Here is an 8,863-nt window from a genome sequence, read left to right as displayed (position 1 = left end):
TGTTCCCTCCAAGAGTGGAGTCTCTGTTTCCCCCAGTCCTGTCGAAGTCCTGCAATCAAATCCCGCTAGCCTTCAAAGTCTGATTCTCTAGGAATTCCTCCTCCTGTTGACGGACCCCCAGGTTGGAAAGCCTGATGTAGGGCTCAGAACCTTCACTCCAGTGGGTGGACTTCTGTTATATAAGTGTTCTCCAGTTTGTGAGTCACCCACCCAGCAGTTGTGGAATATGATTTTATTGTGATTTTGCCCCTCCTACTGTCTCATTGTGGCTTCTCCTTTGTCTTTGGATGTGGGTATCTTTTTTGGTGAGTTCCAGTGTCTTCCTGCCGATGATTGTTCAGGAGTTAGTTGTGATTCTGGTGCTCTCACAGGAGGGAGTGAGTGCACATCCTTCTACTCCACCCTCTTGAACCAATCTCCCATGTCATCATTCTTAATGCCAGTCCTTTTATCCTGAATCATCACAAAATAGCTTGCCTGGCTTAAGTTCTAAACAGACTTACGTGTGTGATATTTTGGACAAGTAAAATGCAGCTTTGTTCCCACATTCAAACTACAATTGAACCATATGAAGATATCATGATGGATTATTTTCTTTATTTCCCGGAGTTACTGACCTAAAACACCAATTTGTTTAATTTTTCCCACAGTCTTGAGGATCTCTGATAATACAAAATATGGAATCTCCCTAATGCACAGCCTTACCTGTCAAGGAGTTATCATTGAGCTTTGCTTTTTATAGTCTATGTCTTGAAAATAGTGGGCTTTTTTCGAATATCTTTTCTCAAACAATACATGTGCCTCTTTCCCTCCTTCACCCCGATATTGTTTCAACACCTGTCATTTCTTCCTTCTTATTGAGAAACTCTGTCCTAGTTATTCTGTTCCCCATTCCCATGTTTCAAAGCATTTTCCCTTGATGTCACACCAGTCACTAAGCTCCCTGTTCTGAGACTGTAGATTCCTGAGAAACCTAATTTAGGGGCTGAGCTAATCACTGATCATCCAGGAGATAATTCTTCAGATTTTGAACTACCTATTTACTTTGCTTCTTCAGTGGTGGTATAAGAATTACCTAGGAAATTTGTGGAAGAAAGAAGGGTCCTGTGCCCTATTCCTATGCCCAGAGATTATTAACAAGTTCCTCATGTGATTTTGGTGTAAATGATCCCTAGGTCTGCAGCCAGTGCACCAAGGATTGGAGAATAAGGAATTCATATTAATTGAGTGACTTCTCAGACACTGAACCTAGTAGTTTGTCTGTTTGTCTGTCTGTCTGTCTAGCCACACACACACACACACACCCATACATACACAAACACATACACATATTTAAAATCATCCAAAAGATCTATACATAATGTTATATTCTCTATTTTGTAAAGTGGGATAATGAGGCTCAAAGAAATTAAAGAAATTGTCTACTATTGCATATTTAGTTAGTGGTAGATCTGGTATACAAATCCAATAATATCTTTTCCAAATCCATGGTTTTATTTCTTCAGTCCAGCCCCAGTAAAGGATTTTGTGAGGAGTACACTTGGAACTAAGGAATATTGGTAAAAATTAGCTGTTAATAAAATAAAAGTTTATACTGACTTTTATTCATTCATTCAACAAGTATTTATTGACTATTCTATGTGGCAGGGACTTGTATAGTAAGGACATGGGGGGAACAAGACAGGTCCTACACACACAAAGATTGTCTTCTAACAGCCAAACATTATATAGATAATTACTAAATATATTGTAATTGTGATGAGTGTTAATTATTATTTATGTGTTCCTTCATCTAGTTTCATCAGCTAGGGATTGAAAGCTGACTGAGCATAAAAAATAGACCCATGGAATCCATGAGAATATATTTTTCCGGGGCAGGAATCTTCTGATTTTTTTCATCTTAAAAGTGAGAAAATCACTGTTTATTCCACTCTGACATTCTAATATGAAGCTGTATGGCACAGTGCAAAGAGCACTAACCTGGAAGTCTTGAGGTTCCCAGATTTATAAAGGTACCTCTGCCACCAACAAGCTGTGGGAACTCTAGCAAGTTTCTTAATCTTTGTAAGTCTCAGTTTCTTCATCTATAAAATTAGGTTATTGTCCTTCATTTTTCCAGTTTTGCAAGTTTCCTATAGAGGAACAGCCCTGCCATGGTGCCCTGGAAACCTTCTTTGTATTCACATAGTTCACACAGGCTTAAATTGCAGCTAATCTGAGTTTTGGCAGAATGCATTTTTATCCTCTGGAATGCAAGAGGATGGGAGGCTTGTGAGAAGTTGCCTTGAAGATCCCACTAGTCTCCCTGTTTCCCCTGCTAGTCTCTCATGAGATAGGTTATCAACACCTACCAGGTTTCCATGAGATATGATGCTTTCTGCCTGCTTTTCTCAAGGTACAGCTGAGACTACAAAACCAATTAGTTCCAGTCTAGAATTGGCTCTTCAGCAGTGGGTGTCCTACAACTCACATTGCAGTCATCAGCCCCTTTTGTTCTGGTGTTGTACTTTTTGGTATATAAGACAACGGCCCAGGGAGCTGGTACGTTTGACTACTCTTTTTTCACTGTCTATGTAAGTAATAAACTGCATCTAAAAGTGGCTCATTGTATTTTTGCCAGCTGAGTCAGTCAGGCCTTGGTCTTATCTTGTGCGCTTGACAGTTTCTTTGAGCTGTGATGAACTCGGTGTGTGTTAAACGGTCATTAGGAACTGCAATCAAGACCAGGCCATAGTCCTTGGTGTATGTATTTGCTGAATAAACATTATGCTTAGCCTATGCCCTGAGAACATATAACTGAGGAACTAGCTGGAAGAGTGTCTACATGTTTAGAGAATTATAAAAGCATGTTGAAGGATGAGCTGATGGTAGTCTCTTGGTAGCCAAAGGGGATGAGAATAAGGACAGTATTCAGGCTAGGTTAGGAAAGTTTGAGGGGAAAATAAGAAATGCCTACAACAATATCCAACTCCTTAAGGGGCAGCCCGAGCTGAGCAGTGTGGCCTGAGTAGCTTACCCCACAGTGAATTGTGCACCTGGCCAAGGAGGTCCACAGGATGGACCCAGGGCTCATCTATACTGCTGGGGAGCATCACCTCCAGGGAGAGGAGGATGTAATCATGAGGCTCTGCTGCATACCTCAGAATTCAACCTTGGGGCTGTCCTTACAGTAGATGCCTACCAAATAACTTTTGGATGAGCAGGAATGAAAGATGCTTGAAGATGTATAATGAATTTTACCTTAATGGATCTTCTTCATAGGATCAGAAGGGGCTAAGGAAAAAGGACCATTGCATGTACAGAAATATAGTAATAATCATTTTCTTCTGTACTTGCAGTTTACAAAGGTTTTTATACACATTGTTTCATGAATATTTATTGAGTACTTAATTTCCTGACTCCATGCTAGGCACTGGAGTCACAGAGTCAGTCAAGTTCTCCTTGAGAACCTCAAATTGGTAGGAAATAAGTGCTCAAAAACAGATACTTTTATCAGAATGTGGCAACTGTCCTAACCTTTGGATATTATAGCAGCATAGAGGAGGGGCATGTAGTACAAGACAAGAACATGTCTTGCTAATGGGAAGGTGAAACAGTGAGAATTTTCAAGGACAATCCTATTCTCATGATAGTTCACCACAAGAGAATGTCCTCAAGAATGGATGGTATAAGGCAGGGTCTTTCTAAGGAAGGGTCTTTGCTGCATCTTTGGAGAGTGCAGACAATCCCTCAGAGGATTCTTGGGATAAAAATGCAGGGAGCTAAAAGCCATCTAAATTTTAAAAGGAGAAGTAAATTATCTCTGTTCATAGATGACATGATCTCATATGTAAGAAACGCTAAATGTTCCACACCAAAAAAAAGTTAGAAAAAATAAATGAATTCAGCAAAATAGTGGGATACAAAATCAACACACAAAAATCAGTTGTGTTTCTATACCCTAACAATGAACTACTTAAAAAAGAAATTAATAAAACAATTCCATTTGCCTCAAAAAGAATTAAATACTTGGAAATTAACCAAGGAGATGAAAGACTTGTACAATGAAATTATAAAACATTGCTGAAAGAAATTAAAGAAGACAAAAATAAATGGAAAGTTGGCCAGTGTTCATGGATTGGAAGACTTAATATTGCTAAGATGTCCATACTGCCCCAAGTGATCTGCAGATCCAATGCATTCCCTATCAAAATCCCAACTTTTTTCACAAAAATGAAAAATCCACCTTAAAATTCATATGGAATTTCAAGAGATCCTGAATATCTAAAACAATTTTGAAAATGAATAACAAAGTTGGAAAACTCACATTTCCTGATTTCAAAACCTACTACAAAGTGACCGTAATCAAAAAGTGTTGTATTGGCATAAAGACAGACATATAGACCAATGGAATAGAATAGAGACCAGAAATAAACTCTTGCATATATGGTCAAATGATTTTTGACAAGGGTGCCAAGACCATTCAATGGATGAAAGGACAGTCTTTTCAACAAAGAGTTCTGGGAGAAATGCATATCCACCAGCACTAGAATAGAGCTGAACTCTTATTTAACACCATATCCAAAAATTAACTCAAAATTGATCAAAGACCTAAATGTAAGAGCTAAAACCATAAAACTCTTAGAACAAAACACAGGGGGAAAGCTTCATGACATTGGATTTGGCAATGATTTCTTGGCTATAACATCAAAGGCACAGGCAACAAGAGAAAAAAATAGGTAAATTGGACTTTATCAAAATGAAAAATTTTTGTGCATCAAAGGACTTCTATCATCAGAGTAAAAAGGCAACCCACAGAAAAGGAGAAAATATTTGCAAATCATATATCTGATATGGGATTAATATCCAGGAAATATAGAGAACTCTTAAAACTCAACAACAAAAAACATACAACCCAATTTAAAAATGGGCAAAGAACTTGAATGGACATTTCTTCAAAGAAGATACAAAAATGGCCAATAAGCATGTGAAAAGATGTCAACATGACTGATCATTAGGGCAATGCAAATTAAAACCACAATGAGGTTTCACTTCACACTCATTAGGATGGCTATTATAACAATTTTAAAGATCTCTAAACAAGAAAACAAAACAAAACAGTTTCTACTCAGAGGTTGAGAATGTTTCCAGGAAAATTATGTACTCTATAATACCCCCTCTATCTCTTCCTGAGCACATATGTGAAGTTACTTTCTTACAGAATAGCCTTCAAATTAAACAAAATTCTTTATGTTCTCAAGGACAGTGTTTTCTCTTACCTAGTCTGGCAATCTTAATCTTTTAGTTCATTGAAATTTAATATAATTACTACTATAGCTGGGTATATGTCTACCACTTTATTACTTGGTTTCTATATTTACCATATGTTTTATGTTCCACTTTCCCCTCCTTTGCTTTCTTTTTGATTAGACAAATATTTTATGTTATTATATTTTCGCCTATTAACTTACTTTACCATTCTTTAAGAGTTTACCTTAGAAATATCAACATGCAACATTTTTCATTTAGTATATTTTTATACAAATGATTATTTTCAAATACTGCTAGAATTCCAACTAGGATTATTTTCATTCTTTCATAAAAAGTAGTTTTAATATATTTGTAATATCCTTTGCTGGTGAGTCTCCTCAGTTTTTGTTTGTCTAAAAACATAGTTATTTCACCGTCATTTTTTACTTCTTAACATTTTTTGATTTATTGAGGTATAATTAACATATAATTAACTACACATATTTAAATTGCACACTTGATCTGTGAGGCATCACCACACTCATGATAATGAACATAACCATCATCCCCCAGAGTTTCCTCCTGCTTTTTCGTTATCTCTCCCTCTTTCCTATCCCTACCATTGATACCTCCATCCCTAGATAATCACTGATCTGATTTCTGGATCATATGGTGTATGCTCTTTTCTGTTGGCTTCTTTTGCTCAGCCTAATGTTTTTGAGATTTAACCATGTTATTATGTTGTGATGGTTTATTTTATGTGTCAACTTGACTTGCCCAAATAGGATGCTCAGATAGGTGGCAAAACATTATTTCTGTGTGTCTGTGAGGATGTTTCTGGAAGAGGTTAGCATTTGATCTATTAAGCTCTATCTCTGTGCAGCTTTCTCCTCCTTGGTACTCTACCCCGTGCATTCTGCATTGTTGGTCTTTGCAGACCTACCAGCCTGGAAATTCTCAAGGTATTCAGCCTGGGCAATTAAAGGGCTCACTTCATTTGTTTCCTGTATTTCAGGGATTACTGTCCTTCATTGCTTGTTTTTGAATGTCTAAAAACCATTATTTAATATATTTTGTCTGGATCTTTGGTTGTTTTAGATGTGAGGATAAATCTAGTCCCTGTTATTCTATTTTGATCAGAAATAGACGTCTCCTGGTAATTTTTGATTGGATGTCAAATATTGTGACTGTTTACATTGTTGAGTGCTGGATATTTTTGTACTCCTATAGGTATTCTTGAGTTTTGTCTTGGCATGCAATTATTTGGGAACCATTTGGCCTTTCAAGAATTTTTAGTATAGTTCTTCTGTGTCCCATCCCACATTAGTCCAATACTTGACAAATGTCTTGGGACCATGTGCTTCAATCAAGCCCCTTTTCTCTAGTTAGTCTTTATTACCTCAGAACCAGGAGACTTTGGGAGATTTCACTCTGCTTTTTATAAGCTCTCATGCTAGCTCTTAAGCCTTCCGTGCAGTCCAGACTTCAGTAAGTGTCCTTTAGGGAAAACTAGCTGTGCATCTGATGCCCTTCAAGTTTTCAACTCATCCCTCTATCACCACATACCACTAAGAGCTTTGTTGGTTTCACTTTACCCCCATCAGATACCCCCTGCCTGGGCAAAGCTCAGTCCTCAGCCCATGCCCAGAATCAGCAAATAGCTACAGCGAATAAGATGGCTGGTGATCTCAGTTCACCTTGGACAGTTCTGCTTTCCCTCCTGAACGTTAGATCATTTAGTCCTGGCTGCAGCCACAGTTCTTTGTTACATCTAAAAATAAGATGCCACTCTCAGAATCCATTCTGTGCTCAGACTGGCTCTTGATCAGGTAGATCCCTGGATTGTCAAATTCCTTTACTCTCCTCAGCTATCCTAACTCTAGGTCACTCTCCCAGACAACCTACAGGAACCAACTCTGCTATTTCGGGGAGAAAAAGAAACACCATCTTCAGGTTGCAACAAATGTTTCCATTTGTGGATACAACAAAAGACCCCAAACATTCAAAATATCTCCAGTCTGTCCCCTGACCCTCAGAAATATTTTCTGAGATCCTGTTGAATGTAACACCCATTCCACTACCCAATCCCAAAATATAACTTGTAACTGTGACCCAGACTATTGTAATCGATGACAAAGATCCCTGAAAACAAGAACTAAGTTAGGTCTGTAGTCATAGTTTTGGGGATCAGTTGGCCTGGAGTTAAGACTTTTACCCCTAAGATCCAGGTATACAGGTCTGCAGTAATCTTTGTGGCTCTTTCAGGTGTTTAGACTTCTCACCTGATGTTCTCATCATAAGCTATCACTAGCGGGAGGGCTTTGGAAGTTGTAGTGAAGGGAAATTAGTTCTGGAGTAGTTGAGAATTTGGTGAAAAACTACTTTTGGTTTTAAAATATCATATAGCATATGGCCTTCTGACAAAGAACCTTGCCCTCCTCCCTAGAAAGTCAATGAAGAGAATACTCTCAAGACAGGAGTCTCCTTCAGCATATGACTGAGTGCCTGAAGAATTCTTACTGGTAAAAGAGCACAGAGAAGTTCATCTGTAAGTGCCCTGGAGCCAGGGAACGGGTTAGGGAAAGGGAGGTGGTACTCCAGATCTGCATATGTGCTGCTGGATGAATAGTGACCAAATAGGGCAGCGGAGAGACTCACAATGTCTCCCAACCACCTGTGTCATGGGTAATTGTCGATGCAGGGGAGGAGTTTGGAAGGGATACAACAAAAGACCCCAGTTCAACTGGGCCAGAAGGATGCACTTTGGAAAGCATATGTCAGTGCAAGTGTGGGTCTTGACAGAATTCTGGTGCCGTTTTATTGTTTCAGTGACCAGGGAACACGATGTTTAGGAGAGCATTCTGTCAGTGCCTGAGTCCACGTTACACCTACCCCTCTCTGCCTCTGGTCTGCAGGCAGTCTTCTGACCTGCTGTTGAGCTTTGAGGTTAACTGTTTTGGTCCATTTCTACTATCACATGTCTTCATTACCTGTCCTTCTACTTTACATCTCCACTTCTCTCTTCAACTTCCTCTATTCTTCTCACCCTCTAGTCACTCCCACAGTGTCATTCTCTTCTCTCCCTTGAGGAAATTTAACTCAGTTGAATCTTTACAGCAGCAAATACAGGGTAGCCTTGTTGTGTTATTTGAAGAAAAGTCCAGAGACCAGCTATGTAAAAACCCCATGAAATAAAGGGATGGAAAATAAAAAGGATATTATAATCATGGCCCTGAACAAAGACATCTGAGGGAAGTGATTGCTGTCAGAATGAAGTATATAACCTGCTTTCAAGTACATATCTGACAGAGAAAGAATGAGTAGGGAAGTTCCAGGATAATGGATATATACATGTTAGAATCACCTGGGGAGCTTAATAAATATAGATACCTGGATCCCATAGCAGAGATTTTCATTTAATCGGGGTGGAGGTAGTAGACTGGGCATCAATATTTTTATAGAATCTGTATAGGTAGTATTAATGTCAGCCAGGCTTGAAAATCATTAGACTAGGATCTCAGCTAATCCAGCACAGGATGATAGCTAAGTGTGCAGTTTACAGAAAGTGCTAAAAATCGAATCAGAGTTTGCATTCCTCTAGTTAATGTTGGCATAGCCTGGAACAAAAAGAAGA

The sequence above is a fragment of the Balaenoptera borealis genome (genome assembly GCF_965194805.1).
Source record: "Balaenoptera borealis genome assembly, chromosome: 1".
Classification (NCBI taxonomy): domain Eukaryota; kingdom Metazoa; phylum Chordata; class Mammalia; order Artiodactyla; family Balaenopteridae; genus Balaenoptera; species Balaenoptera borealis.
The sequence above is the reverse complement of the archived record's forward strand: the minus strand, read 5'-3'. Positions refer to the sequence as shown.